The 19,503-nt window shown below is 36.9% G+C and overlaps 1 long non-coding RNA gene across 2 annotated transcripts; it reads right to left on the bottom strand.

Annotated features, from left to right (window-relative positions):
- Nucleotides 1–130: 130 nt before the first annotated feature.
- Nucleotides 131–18,139, bottom strand: LOC113105571 (uncharacterized). 2 transcript variants are annotated; one of them, XR_003292382.1, is made up of 5 exons: nt 15,728–18,139; nt 13,605–13,670; nt 11,960–12,200; nt 766–2,958; nt 131–520 (listed from the first exon to the last, which is right to left on the bottom strand). It is a non-coding gene; the product is annotated as an uncharacterized LOC113105571 (long non-coding RNA). The 2 variants fall into 2 exon arrangements; XR_003292383.1 differs by lacking the exon at nt 131–520 and having other exon boundaries at nt 2,323–2,958; nt 15,728–15,912; nt 17,223–18,106.
- Between the last annotated feature and the right edge of the window lie 1,364 nt (nt 18,140–19,503).

Here is a 19,503-nt window from a genome sequence, read left to right as displayed (position 1 = left end):
AATTGGTATAAAAATAAAGTAAATATAAATTTTTTCTTTAAATTGTTTTTTATTGTAAAAATGCAGAAAGTTTTCTGCTAGGGTTAGAGTGTGGGTTATATGGCTAGGTTACAAAATGTGTAACAGTCTATAGGCCTATGTCCCAATTTAGATAGCTATGTATAAATAATAATAATAATAATAATGATAATTCTGGCTCCAACATAACAATGAGACATAAACATATTTATTATCTTTTTAAAATAAAAGTTGTTTTAAAATGTGCAACCTACACCGTGCAATTAATGTCAAGTACAAAGAGTGCTATACTGGTACAATTGCCATGATGTATTGAAACATTAAAAGAAAACAGGGAAATTTTAATTTAACAATTATAGGACGATTTAAAGGAAAACAGCAAATACGTTTTGGAACAAACTGTAAAAACAGAGGAGTGTTGAGTGTGTCAGGCATTCTTACAGTCATTGTATCGTTGTCCTCGATATTTCTGGGTCCAGTAAGTGCATTTGACTCTTCCTGTCTGGTCAGAAATACACATTTTATTTTAAACATTTAATAAAAAGCTTGTATTTCAAATTAAACGATAGAACTAAATTATAAAGAAGACGCGAACGTCTTGATGCTTTTTGTCTTGTAAATCGTCTTTTACAGAGTCTTGCGATTTGTTCTTCCACCTCACTGGATTGGTGCTCATGTATAGGCTATGATGCCGATTTCACCCCTGTAGCTAATTTCTAATTGCAAACTAATGGTGTTACAACTTACCCCGAGTTACAGCAGTCCAGGTCTCTCCTACAATATTAACTCGATATCCGACGACTAACGAGTCTCTTCTTTCTCCACAGGCTTATCCAGATATGAACACTTGTTTTTGTTAGATTTAGATTGCTAGAAATCTAATACAGAAGTCGTTTATTGCTTACAGTAAATGTTTATTGAATAGCATATAGCCTACAATGGATAGTTGTTCAGTGTTTTTTAAATAAAATATGATAAAATTATGTGTTTTGATGATATCGTCAGATAGTTTCTTCCCCTTGTTTTGTTAATATAATTGATGTAAGTTATTTCCGCCATGATGTACTACTGGTGGGAAGGAGTTTTATTATGTAACAAAATAGACAGAAGTTTCCGCGTCTTTGTTAAACTTTTTTTTTTCCTGCTTAAAGGCAAAAAAATCTCAGTTACATAGGCTACAATTTATTTGTAACCTATTCAACTCATTTAACGATTGCCAGCTATATGCTGTGGGAAGAGGATAACGAGAAAGTATACTTTAAAATGTTTTTAATTAAAATGATCTGCTTGTATTGTGTATAGGCTACGCGACAGAAAAAACTGAATGAAACAACATAATGATAATTTTATTTCTAAATAGAATATTGCACCTCCAATTACGTAAAAATACTTATTGAAAGGTATCCAAGTAAAATATATCACAACTGAATAATACGACATTTAACCTTTCGAGTTTACCTTGCTCACAGAGAACACGACATCTCATCGCCAGTTTACCCTTCATTTATAAAGGTTTGACGTTTAACGAACGATACGCTGACGAACTCGAGAGCGAAAACTCTTCCAGTATTTCTGTCATTCTTGAACTGCGGAGGGAAGACACCCATTAAAAATAATTTCACGAAGATTATATCTTGTCTGATTTGGCAGAGAGACATCCATCTTAACTTGAGAGGTGTACGTGAATCCTTATTTTATGGCTTAATGTAATTTAACCAGTGTTTTACATCAGGTATATTTCTCATCAGCTGTCAAGGTGCTGAATGAGTATCTCAGCTCAGACATAGAAATGAACCCTACATTTTGATTCAGAATAATGTTTTATTTCATATGTTAACTATTCTGATTATCTTTTAAATGGCACAACTTATGTATGCTTCACATGTAATCTTAGTAAATGGAAACAATCACTGACATAATGTCTGCCAATCAAGCAAATCCTATTGACAGAATTATATAAAATCGTTTGATCTCCTTCCCACAGATTAAAAACAAAAACACATCACCTTAAGCACACTGCTTTGACTCACTCCAGAGCAGCCCATGTGTTTTTTTGTGATTTCTGCATGGATAAGAGAGGTGATTTCTTTGCTAGTTATTTTGCTCACTTGCTTATTATGTGCTGTCCAAGGTGCTGACAGCAGCGCCAGTACCATGAGCTGTCAAGCTGTCTTGCAGTAGGTGGTTACAAAATAGCCTGTGGCCACTACATTTGGAGCTGTGTTGACATCCACATCCTATTACAGTACATTTTTATATTGAGTATAACTTAGAATTGCTTTTTCAGTGTAATGCTTTAATGTCATTTTTTGTGCAGTGTATACAGCTTGTTTCATACATCACATAATCAGACAAATGAAATTCCAGAGAGAAACTGACCATAATTCTTGTATTAAACTCCATACATACAGTATAGCTATACAAAATATTTGGATTAAGCACAATTTCTTGTACATCCATTGAAACTGGAACATTTTGTAAGTACAATAACAAAAAATAAAATAAAAAGAATGCTAACATGAAAGTTGCAAAGAAGCATTAAAAGCAAAATTCAAGACATTGACATTAACATCAACTCTCATTGTAAACTTTTCACACATTAAGGCACATTATTCTCTTCAGTTTATATGGCACTGATGAGACTACAACACGTTTTCTAACATCTAAGATTAACTGGGTGAACAGCCCAAATCCACACGCCCATCCAGTATTAGTGATTGTCTGAAGACTGCAAGGTTTTGACACCCAGTTAAATTAGTTAGTGCACATTTTAAACCATTCCTCATTTGCTTTCCACAGCAGACCATCTGGAAGAGATGTTGGACGCTGGATTCCTGAGGTGATGTGATTTACCATTTGATTCAAACATAGCAGGATGGCCTCAGTTTCTCCAGTAGCTGATGACAACGATGGGGATTTTTCAGTTTCATTGCCAGTAGCCTGGTTAGAGAGAAAAATAAAATAATTAATATGATGTGGCTTATTGTTATGACATAAATGTCAAAAAGACAACATTAACAACGATATGCAAAATCAAAAATATATTTGCACTGATGTTAGTAAGTGTAGTGCTGTTCGAAATGGTGAAAATTAAAAAAACGTATTAATGTTAACATTTGAAATAGACCCAAAGATCTGGAGTTGCATGGTCACAAGAGATGGCAGATTTTTTAATGAAGCCTCTGGAGTTGTTTTCTATGCTTCTGAAAGGAAAATAAAAATACTTCCAAAACGAATGCAGTGTACTGATGTTTTTGATGTCTTGAATGTCTCTTCAATATCAACTTGCAAATGCAAATGACAACCCTGCTGTCTTCTGTACTCCATTCCAGATAAATCTAGTCATCTTATATGAGAAAACTTTAGAATTATCAATCAGTCCTGCTACAAATATGGCAAACTGAAACAATGCAGTGCAAACACAACATCTTCAGCTGTATTTTGTTCTTGTTTCACCCAAGGTTGGAGTCCATTTTGGTGGCTTCTCCAATAGTTTATTTTAATGAGAACAATCAAACATCTAAATTGCAGTTTAGGGTAATGCTGTGCTGTCATTTGTGTGTGTGTGTTATATGAGAATTTTACAACATCACCATGTTCATTCAGCTTAGTGGTCATTATAGTTTTAAAGAGGATGACATTTTGAGAAAATGTTTTTTTTTTTTATTGCTCCAAATAATGCAGTCAGTAAAATAAATTTGTTTATCTGGCAAAGGGTAATGCATAAAACTTAACAACACTTTTACATGCATTGACCATATTTGTTTACAAGCCCTAATTCTTCATTTGCTTCCAAAAGTGGTGCAAATCATTTCTATACACTGTCACCCTTAGAATTTGTGTACGATGTGTACCAACGCCATTACCAGTTTTCCCAAATTATATGTAGAGAGGTTTATGGACAATTTAATCCCTGCAGGAGACTTGGCAAGACCCTTTTCTCTGTCAATTTTCACCCTCTGCTTCATTCAAACCCCTCTCTCTTTCTGTGCCTCTACAATGTGGGGTTTCTTTCTCTTTCTTTTTTTATATTCCCGCATATCTTTTTTTTTTCTCAAGCTCCCACCACCCCCAAAAAACCTTCAGACAGCATGCAGCTTATGCAAATCACTGGCCTTTTATTCTCAATTCTCGTCCTCAGCCTTGAATGAGACCTCAAGAAAATGCACACACACACACACTCACTCGACTCACTTGTTCTCACCACACTCTACTGTAATGGGTACGGAGCCCTCCATGACATTCTAATGAACTATGTACCACAGCGCTCCACTATGTTGATTATACTAGCAACAATCATATTAAAAATTTCTTAATATTGTTGCAACAGTCCACAAATGTGCAAAGAACTACACTCTTAAAAATGAATGTGTTTCAAAAGGGGATTTTCTGAGTGATGCTTTTGGTTGCCCAAAGAACCTTTCAGGGAACTGTTAATAATAGGACCGTTTTAGCAATCTTAAAAACCTTTTTCTCTTACAAAGAACCTTTTGTGGAATAAAAATGTTACAGCTTTTTCTTGGAACCTTTGATGCCAATAAAGAACATTCTTAAAAATAAATTCTAAAAAAAAAAAACAGTCTGATTTAAAAAAATTCCCACTAAAAAGAACCTTTTGTGCAGTTGAAAGGTTCCATGGATGTGAAAGGTTCTTAATGGAACCGTCAATGCCAATAAAGAACCTTTTTAAAGTTTGTACACTGGTACAAAAAGGTATGAAAACAACTCAGAAATTGATGGTAAAGTTCACAAACAATTACAAAGAAAGAGAAAGTAACACACCAAACGGATTGTGTAATCTTGAAGCACAAAAATGTGCTGTAAAACGTAGGTCAACAATCTGTGTTTTATTCACAACTTTGTGAAAATAATTTTTGGTGTACATTGTACTAAGAGAGTATAGTGTATTCATAAAACCTAAATGCCTGCAATCATCCAAGAGTCACACATATTGTTCCTAGATAAAAAGTGGCAATGAGAAGGATTATGGGATGGAAGTAGACATTTTAGGAAGGAGGGGGGCTGTTTACCAAAGTCACTGCGGCAAGGGGGTGGTGGGGGCTGATGAATATAAAGTGCTTGCTGTCATTCCCAGGGTCTGGAACACACACACACACAGGCAGTATATATCAGAGTGTGTGTATATACGGAGGGGCGAGCCAACCATCCTGACTTCCCTCAGACACTTTGACAGACGGGCCTTTTCAGCAGCGCATTGCTGGGCCAGCCAGCTCTCGCTCCCTTAGCAACGGCACAGAGTGAAGAGCCCCCTCCAGCCCGCCACCAAAACCACACGGGTGGGGGGACGGGGCAGATAGGGTGTGGGTTACAAGGGGTGAGCTGGTCCACAGGGGTGGATGAAGAAGTTTGCAGTCTGGCTGGGACTCCCACAAGCAATGAACTTGAACTTGACTCTGATAGCATTAATGAGGATTGCATGTCCTTATACGATAATTGCATATACACTGGATAGGGTGATTATAATACTAAAACTAAAAGCATGAAAAGGATGTTCATTATTTGAACTAAAACAAACATTAACAGAAATACACACACAAAAAAGTAAATAAATAAAAAATCAGTTAATGTTTGTTCTTTAGTTTATTCAGTTGGTGGCTTACATTTATAATTGTCATTTAATTTAAATTTTAGCACTTAAATAACAAAAACTAAAGCTTAAGAACTATGCAGACATATTAAGAAACTAACAAAAATGACACAACAAAATTACTTTATCGAACGAAAAATAAAATGAGAACAGATATAACAAAAATGGGGGGTGGGAGTTAATATTTTAAATAATGGAAAAGTTCACTCAAAAATACTCTGTCGTCATTTACTCACCCTCATTAAAAATGCCATTTGTCAATACACTAAAAATCAAAGAGGTCCAATGTTGTTTGGAGCACAACAATTTTCTAAGTAAACAATGGCACTCTTTTCTACATATATATATATATTTTTTTTCCTTTGGTGAACTATCCATTTAAGAGCAAACATAAAAAACTATGATCTTTCAAAAATATATATTTCCTTTCAATTTAAATTTTACAATTGATGGTAATTCTCCTTATTAGGATGTAAAGTGGGCAAAAAGTGAAGCTAAGCTACAAAGTGAGGATAATTATATCTCAAGGTCTTTCATAATTATGGGGCCATGATGTGTTCCCTGGTTTCCACTCTCCTGTTTTTGAATTCCTAGTCCTACCCTTTGCTCTCACATCCTCCAGGATACAGTTACTGATGTTCCTGTGAGTGCTTGAAGGATTTGCAGGGTAGTCCCAGCTTCTCTTTTATTTCATTGCTTTATTACAAATTACATCGGCAGAACTTGCAATGCAACTGTAGTCAGGTCACTCCAAACTCATCTTTAGCTCTCTGCATTGTTACCAACAAAAGAAAAGTCTTTGAAAGAACTGCTTTCCAGAGTGACCTCATTTCTTTCAAGGTTATGCCCTCAATACAATACAATACAATACAATACAGAAATTATGATTTTAATGGCATAAACCTGAATAATAAGGAATGAAACATCATCGAAACTGATCTGAAGGTGCTTTTTATATGCTTTTTTTATATCTACAAGCCCACTTAAAGACACAAATAAAAATTTGTCATCATTAATTCACCGTCATGTTGTTTCAAACCTGTATGACTTTCTATCTTCTGTGGACAAAAATATATATTTGGAAAGGCGATCTTCCTTTCTCTTGTGTCCCACATTAAAAAGACGGTGAAAAGAAGGTGAGTAAATGATGACAGAACTTTACAGAGTATTTTAGGGTTAACTGTCCCTTTAAGGTACAATACTGGCTTTCATCCATCTCTCAAGTTCATGCTTTGGATCAAGGCACCGTGTAGTTATGTGATCCTAACATCTCCATTGTGGCTCTGGATTACCTGCATTTAATAGTTCAGTTTAGATCTACCACTATTCTGACTGTGGTTCTTTTTGCTGCCTGTTATTCCAGCTAGGGAATCCCAATCCCAGGCTTTTCATGGCCACTTGTCTAAGGGGGGGAGAAAAAGGTGGGGGAAACAATTTCAAAGCTCCCCCGTAGCTGATACAAAGCTGAGAACAACCCTTCGTGGGATAATCGCGTTTATCCCAGGATTAAGACGGGATCGACAGCTGAGGTATCCTAGGGGAATTTTACCGTAAACCACACAATGGCCTTCAAACACAAACCCAAGAGATGCTTCTGAGTCATTTCTCGCCACTGTTCATTTCTTAGTTATGATCAGCGATGAAAGCGATTCGGAACTCGTCTACCATTGTTAAGTGTCTTCATTAACACTATCCATTCTCAAATTGTCCTCAAGAGACATCTTCAGTAAAGTATGCATTAAAATGACTTCTATATACAAGTGTGAAGTTTCTCAGAAAGCAATAGCAGCTCCCATTCTCCTGCAGGCATATATGTTTCCAAATCTAATCTGGCACTAAGTTTTTATCACAAGAGCATGAAATGAAATCTCACAGAGCTGGCTTTTAGAAATAAATATGTGAGGCCCTATAACACTGGACATAAAGATGACATATGATGGGGAGAAAACTGTTAGTATGCCAGACAAATATTCCCAGATAGCCACCTCCCATAGGCCTTTGATATTAACATGCCAGCTGCAGCAACTGCCACATGGGGCCACAGACTGAGCCAGACAGAAAAAAGCCCTCCCCCACCTCCTCTATTCTCTGCCAAACACACATTTCCTCGATATTTCATTTGTTCATCATTGTATTTATTAGCGTCAATTGTTTATCTCACCCTGTTTTTTCCACCGTATTGCTGTCGAGAGAAGAAAACCTCAGTTGGTGACATAGTGTTCTCGATGGCTTTCTATGCAAGTCCTCTAACTCTCATGCATTACTTTTTTTCTCCTCCTCACTGCATCCATCTGCTTTTTTTCTATTTTATTTAGCATAAATAATTCCTCCTTTCTTTGTGACTCCGCTTTTGCTTTGCTGTGAAATACTGTCGCTGTCCCAGTGCAAACTTTCTCCGTGGTTTTCTGTATCACTGCCTCCATTTTACTGGGTAATATATTGTAATGGAGCTTTAATTAATTGCTTGCCCAACTGCTGTGCCCTAGCAGAAGGGGGAGAGGAACAAACTGTCCTTCAATTTCAACTCGATTTTACATGAAAAATGCATTAATATATACACAAAATTGTATCAATCCTAAATACCTTGAAATGCACATCATGCATGATCTAAAATACATTACATTTATGCATTTAGCAGATGCTAGCAAAAACAAATGGTCAAAGAGCCAACAATATGTGCAATACAAATAAATAATTAAACTGCACACACTAAGACAGGAGATATAAATTACAAATTCTGCCTTTTAGAATACACACTCACACTAATCAATTAGCATTGACCTTTAACGACAAACTTGGTAACAACTCGACACTCTAGTAGGCACTGCAAAAATATGTCACAGAGAGGAGGGCATCTACATTGCTGCTAACAACACACTCTCAACACAGCCAGAGAAATAAAGCCCATCCTCAGCCGTTCCCTCAGGATAGTCTCTTAGGGTTTTGGTGCAAATTTAGGCATCTGGCTCTGTCTGGGCCTGAGCATCATTATCAGCTTATTACCCTCCAATGTCTTTGGCACTCCATTCGTACAGACAATGGTGGGAAACAGGGGGGACCGCGGACCCACGTCAAGTACTCGCAGTACAATGCTGCCATTGTATAAGAGGAGAGGGGTCTGGAATAATAACATAGGCACTATCAAACTGTTTACCAACACAGAGCCTAGAGCTGATGTTTTACTCCTTATTTAATACAAATCATCATTTGTGATATTGTTATTGATGCTTGAATATGTGTAAGGAGAAGTTTTGTACAAAAACACTCTGAGACTAATTGACTTTCTTGGACACAGACACAGACACTTAAACACATGTATCCATCATTTACACAGATGCAAATGACCTTGTGTTGAAGTGATTATTGTGCCAGACACCTTGGGAGATATTTCAAGGAATTGCCCTTTGCAGTCCATGAAAATATATAATCACGGTCATGCCTAAAATCCACATATGCCACTCCATAAAGCACGTTACGTTGGACTACCAGAGAGAGAGAGCTACAGACCAGTAATCCAAACGTGCTAAGGATTTTATTTATTTATTTATTTATTGTTTCATTTGAATTATTAGATTTTATTTCAAATAATTCCATTCATGCAAATACGCTTGTATGAATGAGTTATTTCACAGCACTACAGTGCATTATTCTCTAGCTATTGTGCTTGCTTGATACAAAAAAGAAAAAAAAAATCATTTTCAGACTCAAATACTCATGTGCATATTCTGTTTGACTGAAAGCACAAAGAACTGGTAAACCACAAAAACAATACACAGTTCAGCGCATGATTTGCATATTGAAAACTGGAAAAATCTAGTATGGGTTTGGCACCGTGCCAAGCGGCATAATTAACACTTTTCAGCCACTGCTCTGCAGCAGTCACATTATGCTCTGACAAGCATCCACTCCCCCTGCTCGACCGCTTATACTCACACACACAACATGAACACACGAATGCAAACGTGAACATTTATTCTTGCTACTATACGCTTGTAAAAGCTGTTAACATTTGCTGTTAAACCATCTATAGTTGTGCTACTATTATGCGCCATTTGGGCAAATGCAGTGTTGTTGTGTAACAGTATCACATTAGACTCTCTGTTCAAGGGTGTAAAATGAGTTTTATGTCCCTATGTGAGATATTTAAGCATTGAAGGTCTTTTACATAAAACCCTGAGAGATGCAGAGGGAGAAAACCCCTCCCCCTCACAGCAAGATACACAGCCTAATTAGAAATTCTCTATTAAAGGTACAGTCTCTAATTTCCAGGCTACTATTTCGTCCAAGGATGAGTTTAAAATGTATGCAGTGTTTGGTTGTAAATCCTCAGTTTTGTATTAGTCTGTCTTATTTTCTGCATGTAGATGGAGAAACCATTTTTATATATTAATAATAAAAAAACATCAATTGAGACAAATGTGCTGTGTTAAATCTGAAGCTTTGTGTTGTAGTATAATCTTTTCTTTCACAGGCTGAAAAATGTCCTAAATTATTCAGCTTTTGGCTATTTCCTTTAAAAATATGAACATGGATTGTTCTTGTCTTTCATATGCAAAACTGAGAAAGCAAATGCTCCTGCTTAATAAAGATTTCAAAAATAATATATTGGATTCAGAATGTACACATTTTTGCACTGTACATTTGTGTGTGTGTGTGTGTGTGTGTGTGTGTGCGTGTGTTTGTGTGTGTTTATCCCTGGAAATTTCTAGAATGCATTTTAATTCTCTGCAAGAAAAAAAGGCAGACAGAACACAAGCACAACAATAACATCAAAGTCTTTTTTTGCTTTGAAATTCAAAAATCAGAATTCAGATTTAAACATAAACATTCAAAATAAAAAATGCTGCCACGTGCCGTTGCTAAAGCGCCACTGTGCCTTTAATTGGGGGCTCAGTCCTCTCTGCTTGTTCCTATGCAATTATGTTAATATGCAGAGCTTGTCTGGTCTTTTTCATTAACAGAGGCGCTTGCATCATTGTTTCCTTTATTTGTAAGCTCCACGGGCACCTTCCGTACATCAGTGGTCTTTTTTTACATTTCTTTTTTGATGGGCAATTCTGCCAAGCCTCCTCTTTAAGGATAAAATGTCAGTCTTTTTTTTTTATCTCATTTTTGGACAACGAGGTGTTTTAGGCACACATGGTTTCCATGCTCAGTGAGTATGCAAAACGTTTTTTTTCCCTCTTATTACGAGGAGGATTCAGTGGCTTTAAATATTCAGCAGATGACGCATCATTTGTCTCGTCTTCGCATTTCAATACGTTTTGATGTATTTTGAATATTTACGCTCTATTCGTTTGTGTTGTTTTGGTTACAGCACGAAAGCAAAGCTAATTTGTCATCCTAGGGCAAATATGTTTCAGAATGCCTGTGTTTCACCTATCGTAGTCATTGTCTGCGATGAACACACCGGCACAGCTCTGCATATCACCAGCAATCCATTATGACGCAACCAGTCACCTTTGTGAAATGCATTTCAGTGTCTTCCATCCATTTCAATGACATAACATGCAGTTCTCTGTAACCAGGCGGCCCGCGTACATTTCCGTTTACCACGTAACATCCTAGTGAAACGAGCAAGCAATGTGATGTTTTGCACCTCTCGCCTCTTGACTGGCTAATGATACAAACTGTGGCTATTTTCAAAGGCACCAAACATCATTAAAAGCATGGCACAGTGCGAGAGCAACATTTAAGCTGGGCAGGGCAACATGCATGCTTTTGTAAGCTGGTGAGGGGCACTTGGCACCTTTGTGCCACCAATTTGGTGTATCATTAAGCAGCAGAAACAAAAGTGCTCTTCAGACCAGGTTGACTCTGTTGCTTTGGTCAAGAGGATGCCGTATGTCAATTAACGTAGTCTCTCGAGTAAATTCAAGCAGCTCTCGCTTTTTGGTTTCATCTGAAAATCTGCTATGGTCATTTCGGTGTCATCGCTGAACCGAGGGTTTCTGCGCACGGTTTTGTCATGTACACACACATATCACAACCTCCAGTCAATTAACAGGGTAAGAGCACGAATTAATAGCTGCTTTCATTGAAAATGTGTATACAGCAGCATGAGGAATTAATTTGCATTCAAAGCTCGCCACAAATCAGAAAGTCTTTGTGAATATCTCAGTGTGCGCATTTAGATAACGGGGATATTTTCATATTAGACAGGAAAGATGGGAGTGTGATAGCTCTTTTTAAAAGAAAACAATTTGGGCCTAATACTTTCTAGTAGGCATTCGCCTGATTCGTTTGCTTTATGTTTCGAGCGACCTGGCAAACCTGCCGGTGGAGCTAAAAGCAGTGCCAATAACGTCTTATATAGGCAATGATGCAGCTTACCTCATGCCAACACAGCCATTTTAGGGAGCAGCAGCCAGCTTCTCCATCAAGATGGCTTCCTGAAAGCACACCCCTCATTCAGACTTGCAGTCTTCCAGCATCTGGTGGTCCGTGGCAACTGGCAGCCTCTTTGTCCCCATTGGCACTTGGGATGGAGAGTCTCACTCCTTTCTTTTTTTCCTCTTTTCTCAGGGGGCACAGATGGCACTAAATGCTTCCGTTGACGAAGAAGGGAGGGGAGCTGGTAGAAGAAGGATGAGGGTTGACTATTATTTTTCTTTTCTTTCATTTGGACAATTGCACCATTTTTTCCTCTCTCCCTCTTGCTCAAAAAAGGCAGTGTAAATGGCTGGCAGTTGCTAAGGGGAAACAAGAAAATAAAGGACAGAAAAGCCCCTTTTATCACTGCCAAAGCAGATGTCATGGCAACTGCTATATATTATTTCTTTGGATAATATAAATGGTATCAGGCTACTATAAATTTCTTGCTCGTGTCATGCTAAGTAACTGCATGACCGTTCAGACAAACCTGGTATTAGTAATGTCAATAGTTGTGCGTTAGCTCAACACGAATGGTGCGAAGACACGAATGTCTGGCATTTGTGTTCTCGATTGGTCACTTTGAAGGTATACTGAATCGGCCCACATCAATTACTGTCCACCCATAATTTGATTGAATAACCCTTATTCAATTGTTCTAGGTAACCAGTTTAGCTGGAAAAGATCATTGTTAATGAATGATGACAGAATTTCTTTGCTCACATTAATTTTACATAAAGTAATATGCAATGTGATAGTGGCCCATACATTCTTATCATTATCGAGATGGAGACGGACATATAATTTCCTCTCTTCGATCATTTATCGCATTGAAGCCTTTGGCCTAATGTCCTGCAGTCATACTAAGCACAGATTCTCAGGCATGTTGAAATATATTGTGATTTTGATTTCTTTTCCTTCTTTTTACACAGGTCATGCCTGATGCTTTGAAGGATATTTCTCGAGACAATTATGCTGTTTTATGTTTAACAGCCATAGCGAGTCCTTTTTTTTATTCATTTGCTTATATTGTGTGTGAATTGCACGTCTGCCTGATATTATTTGAATTCTCTGAGAAAAAAAAATATATACACCATGCAGCTTAACACAAAATGTACCTATAGAAAAATTAAGAAAACGTTTTTGATTATGATTTGCCCTTTACTGTAAAGAACTCGTTGGTGTCTGGTACAAATTTAAAGGTTGAATATCTACAACATGCATTTATGTGCAATTTATCAAAAGAAAATGCATGAGGATTGTATAGGCAGATGGTTTGATGAGTTTAAATTTGTGAGGAATAAACTCTAATGCATACATACGCAAAAACAGGAAAACATTCTCACAGATCTAGGTCACGTAACCACAAACAGAATGCTTTTTATGAATATGCATGTATGTGGTGAGAGAAGGAGAGAAACGATTTGTGTCATGCATATAGTGTCTTGGACTTGATTGGGGATTACTATTTGCATTTGGTTCCTTTCAAGTGCATGCATTCATTAGCATATACTTCATGATTTACTGTGTGTTTGAATCAGATTAACTCAACAAATAATTGTTCTAATTACAATGTTGCATTGTAATATGCCTTGATTGCACTTACCAGATGGCGTTTCCCCCCTTAGCTCCAGTCCTCTGGTCTCTCACAAAGACACTGCAGTTTGAGAGGCTACAGTGAGGTGAAGTAATAAAAGACACTAGGATTAGACGATCATCAGAATATTTTAGTTTTACATTTAAATTATTGATCTAGTTCACAAACACATAGATGACAGCCAGATAATGAACACTAAATTAAAAAACTCAGTTTGCACTTTAAATCATATTTGGCATTTCAAACATTTTTTTTTTAAGTGGCAAATATAGAGAGTGTAAAATGAAACTTATTCTTTTATTGTTCTCTATCATCTCTTTGTTAGTTTTTGTTTTCTCTTCAAATTGAAATGATCAATCATTTCCTCTTCTCTTCAATTAGTTTAATTGGCACCCTAAGCATAGACACCTCTGTCTCTGAAAATAAAAGTATGCATCTTATGTATTTAGTATAAGCATTTATAATTTCCATAAAACAAAGAGTAATATGTCAGGCAATCCATTGAATAAGATTAAATTGGCCTAAACTTGATGCACACACGCCATTGTTTTTTTTTTCGTGATTGTTTCAGAAATGTCTAATAATGTCTCTATAATAAATATCTTAATTAAATATAACCATAAATGAAGGATAAAGTATTTTTAACACGTGATTTACTGAAAAGCATCGTAACACACAAGACAGCGTGTGTGTGTGTGTGTGCGTGCGCGCGCACGCGTTTCTCGTGGCCTGAAGCTCCAAAAGGGCTTACACCTTTAATGATTTTGAACTCTAAACACAGACATAATATTTACATAGTTTCCAGTAATTTTACAGTAGTATAAGGGTGATTTATCAAAATTACGTCTTATGTCATAAAAAAGCCACAGGGATGAAAAAAGAATGCCTTCATTCCGCATTCGTTTCCGCCTCATGTCTTCATCTTTGATGTGTAATTATGGCCAATCATAATGAAGCTGCTTCAGCATGATGTCATTGCCTAATGGTTGTTACTGTGAGCGCATCAAGTGACGTCACATTAATTTTTTTGAATAACACGGTTGTTTAAACATGCATTAATTTACTTTTTTTAGTTTTTATTTATTAGTATGACTATATTCTGTATGTCAAGTAGCCTGTCTAGAGACAGTAAAATAATAATAATAATAAATTCTCACTAAAAGTCAAGAGATTCTTTTGTGATTTAAGATTACAAGATTATAGATTAGGCTAATAATTCTTAATATTTTAGAACCTTTTCTACTAAATCATCTCCAACACGAAGGGACACATTTTGTGGACATGTGACAAAAACGATTTCACCTTTTCATCATCTCAGACATCCTTATTTGTCATCGTGTGAATGTTGAGAGAAGGGATTTTCAACACACTTTTTAAGCGTTCATCTATACCCAATTAGTGATCCACTAGTTGTAATATTCACATGGTTTCCCTTCTAGAGCAAACCAAGATCGAGATATGATATCTGATTCAAGCGCGTTGAACGCAGGCCTCATTTTGCGCGTCAGAAGCTGAATAAACGCAGGCGTAATTGGGTTGGCCTGCATAAGTGAGGAAAAGATATCGAGGGGGGTTGAAGTAGGCAGAGTTTAGGAACCAGCTAGAAAGTTTTTTAACTTATCCAACGCAAAGTTAAATTACAAATTAAATTTAAAATACAAAATAGAGTACTCGATTCTTGCTGTTTTTTTCTCTCTCTCTGTTTCAGTTTTCTCTTTAAAATATTATAGGCTACAATAAACTTACTACCTTATCAGGCTTTATCTTCTTAAAGCTTTTTAATCATTACTCAAACTAAATCACACATTTGACATCAGAACCAATACTGACTGAACTGAAATCAAACTATAAATTACATCGACACTTATATATATATATATAACGTCAGTCCATATAGCCCATTTATAGTGTTTCCAACAAAAGTTAAATATAGTCCCTACTACTGTGTAGGTTTTCAAAATTGTTGCAGTAGCCTAGTGAACGCGTCCACAAACGTGCACCTGTCCGAAGGTGCATTTAAAATGATAAAGCCTCAAACATTACTTTTGACCTATATGTATGATCATATTACTTTACATTGCAGCGATTTCAATAGTCTGTACTGCTCAAACAGAGCAAAAGGGCCTGCTTACCTCATGCAGTTCCCTGCGATCATTGCTTCCCAGCTTGTCCACTATGCAGTTAAGGAGGACGTTTCTACTTTCGGTTATCTAGCTTTATGAAGGAAGATAAACACTCATACAGCTAGATAACCAAAGATAGCAACTACCTCCTGTCAACACTTTTTTTTTAGTGTGGAACATCTCATAAAGTTGACCTGATAAACGAAAACAGGGTTAATGCGCAATAAATAAATTACACTCAGATTACACACTCTTTTTATAGACTGTAAATACTGTTAACAAGTCAAGTGTTGAATAGATTTATGAGGTTCTCCAGACCTCGTGGTGAAGACATAATCCACAATAGTCAAGGCCTGAAGTTGCGCTCTGGAGACATTTCAAATTGAGCCTTTGGAGTTATTGCCAGGGTTTCCATTCATCTAAACGGGATTTTGTCCCTTCTGGTCACTAATAATGCTTAAAAAATGACGATTATTAGGGCTAACCATTTCATCTGGCTCGTTAAGCTCCAACAATCAGACAGTTATCACGCCTACATCACCATGCATCATTTCATCTTCATCTCGTGCATTATAATTCCGCAAACTGCAGTGGGTAAGGCCTTTTAGCCAACAGTTTTTTTCCTCCAAAATGATGCAATTAAGAAATAAGACCCAAATAGCTTATAAAGTTAATATTATGTAAGTTTTATTTTACAGGGACGCATGTTAAACAGATTTCAACATTTGAAACTATGAAGACGTTCCCTGACTTTTCAAATCGTGTCTACTGAACCCACGTTTCTCTCACGTAAATGTGACGTCATTTAGTCAAAGCTATTGTTAATTACATTTGGTGATATTTGTAAATTCTACAAAATATTATACTTTTTCATCAAGTGTATGCAAACTGTATTGTATTCTAAAAGCTATTTATATAAGCATGCATTAAGCAAAATGTCCGCAAATAGACTAAATTAATATAGAGCTATTTTTATTTATAAATATAATACTATACAAGAGTAGTTCAATAAACATGCTTTACCAAATCGAATGACACTAATTTCAAAATGAAGTTATTAAAGGGCTAAAGCACTGAAAACATACAAGTAGTGTGCATCATCCAAAATTACTTAAAAATGGCTTCTTAGGTTATGTTGCCTATTCATATTACTGTGAAAGATACACACGCTACATATTTCATGAAAATGCTCCAGACATTCCAGATGCACCTGCTGTGATGTGAGTGTACAAAGTACAGAGGGCCACATGCACTTACCAGTCAACATGGCCTGTTGTGGTCAGTTATAAGCAATCCACGCAAATTGTTAGTATATTATATGCATGCATTTTTGCAAATATGTATTTATTCATAATTTTTTTAAGTCAATTTACAGACTTCTAAGTCACTAAGAGTTATTGCGACCAAAACAATTCAGTGATTCAAGCTGTGCTACGAGTCAATGTTTCAAAATACAAATGCACAAGAGTACGCAGAAATAGCTGAGGTAATTTAAAAAGCTTACTTTTAACAATTGACGTGCATATTCCTCTCTGTCAAAAAGTAAGCTACGAGTGGCCGTGTGTCGGGGACAAATAGAGGATCCCGTGCGTCTCGCGTTAAAGAACATGACGCTAAAATCTCTGAGCAGCGCAGAAGCATCTAGTCAGAAGCCCAACTCTTCAGTGCATCTCTTCAGCGATGCGTTTTCCATTCAGAACTCGCAGTCCTTGAGTATTCGGCCATCGAACGCTGCGTCTCAGCCATCCAGATAACGGAACATGCAGTTAAATTTCCACGATGGGGAATTCCTCCCTTGAAAAGCATGCTTACAGTGTTTATGCATGGACGTGAGAGGAGATGCCAGGTTTACTTTTTGAAAGCACGCACGCATGCGATGCTCTCGTTCCCTCCCCTCCTGTGTTCTGTGCATGCAATGTTCTCTCTCTCCAGCTTGAGAGAGTCTAGTTTCCGACTAAATGCATCCTCCTCTGGCAGTTCTCTCCTGCAGTGACGTCACTCCAGCAGCAGGCTGCCGAATGGCCAATCGCAATCCCACGCGCGTGCTCCCTTTCTCCTCTTCTTTCTCTCTCTCTTGCGCGCGCTTTCCATGGGCCACTGAGTGCGCGCGTGACAGAGTGTCGCCTATAGGTTGCAGAGTTCCTATAGTAACCTAAAATGAATCAAGTTATGCCTATAGTTTCAGCATTGCCCTAAATATTTGCCTTTTAAAACGATTAGGTTTAATAAACTCAAAATATACAACTTTGTAGAAGTAGGTCGGCTTCATCATTTCAGTTTTGCACATACCTTTACATTGGAAATCACTATTCGTTTATCTCTTCGTGACTGCAATCTGTTACTCTGTTATCAAGTGTCTATTAGTCCCCAAGTACTGAAGCTTCTGGAACTGATCCCGAAAAAAATCCTTGTAATCCAATAAAGCAGATTATGGGTCTAAATGGAAAATACAAATAACAAGTGTGTAAGTACAATTGTGCTTTAAAAATATATCTACATATGTATGTATATTAAAAATTAAATAAACTGGGGAACAGCAGGTGTAAATATTTCCCGTTTCTTTTTTGTTCTGTTTCTGATGACCACTGTTGCATTGGGAATTATTGTTGTTGAAACACGCAACAGAATACATCAAAAAAGTAACACTTCTTATTGTTGCATTTGCTACGACTACAGTACATTACAAATTACTGACAGGAGATGTTTAGCTCCTGTATTGCTACAGACAGTTTATTTCGGCGAACTTGTTGGAAACTGGTCAGCTATGAAGAACTAATTCTTGAAATCCACTACAACTGTTTGCTCTGATTGACAGTTACCCAGATCATACAGTCTATATTCCCTTCCCGCATTGAAATCCATTAAAATTGCATTTTGGACAAATAGCCCTATTTCCAACACGCACTCTCCACCTCAGTTGGTTTTAAATTATTTATTTTCTGTCAGTATACAATAGCTATAAATAACATTATTAAGACCAATTCTTCCTTTAACCTATTATTATTTAATTTTTTAAATCAATTTTCCCTTTATAATGTATAGCCTCTTAGAATAACTTTTTTTTTTTTTACACGGATACGCGCGCGCACACATATTTAGATGAGTGTATATTCAATCAGCAAAGAAGAAAATGTGTGCATCTTACAAGTCTGAAGGCAGAATGTCCATTCAGACAGAGCATGGAGACTAAATACTGTTAGTTTCTTGACCCCTACACGCGTAATGAAGCGCGTTTAAGTGAAGAGTCCTCTCTTCATTCACAAAGGTCACTTGGGTTGAATGAATGTTCTGTGTCCAGTCCTGTGACTACTGACCTTGTCTCTTGAGTGTTTGGACATATCTCTGTTACCTGTGTTGAACCTGTAGAGCACTAAACAGGACTTTAACCAGACAATGATCCCTAAGTAACAGTAAAAGAGCGCTTTTCTGGCTCAAGGGGGTTTTGTAGACTCGCATCATAAATTTGCAAACAGGATTAACGAGAAGAACTAAAAAATACCCGTTCTGTGATTATCACTAAATTTTACACCAGTCTCCATGTTACATTAGCCTAAACAACTAATCGGTTTACTGATGTACTTAATATTTAGGCTTGTGTGGTAGGCTACTGCTTGTAGAGCCGTTTTGCTTTCCTTAATCCTGTAGTTTATATTTTCCATGCACATATTAGCATGTGATTTGTGGACACTAATGCTAAGGGTTGCAAGGCCTTTTATAATCCTGTAGCCTGATTTTTGCCAATGCTTAATTTTGGACACGTAACGTGCCACCCAAACGCGTCTTGA

Source organism: Carassius auratus, chromosome 7 (assembly GCF_003368295.1).
Source record: "Carassius auratus strain Wakin chromosome 7, ASM336829v1, whole genome shotgun sequence".
Taxonomy (NCBI): Eukaryota; Metazoa; Chordata; class Actinopteri; order Cypriniformes; family Cyprinidae; genus Carassius; species Carassius auratus.
Note: the sequence above shows the minus strand (reverse complement) of the source record. Positions and strands in the feature narration are given on the sequence as shown.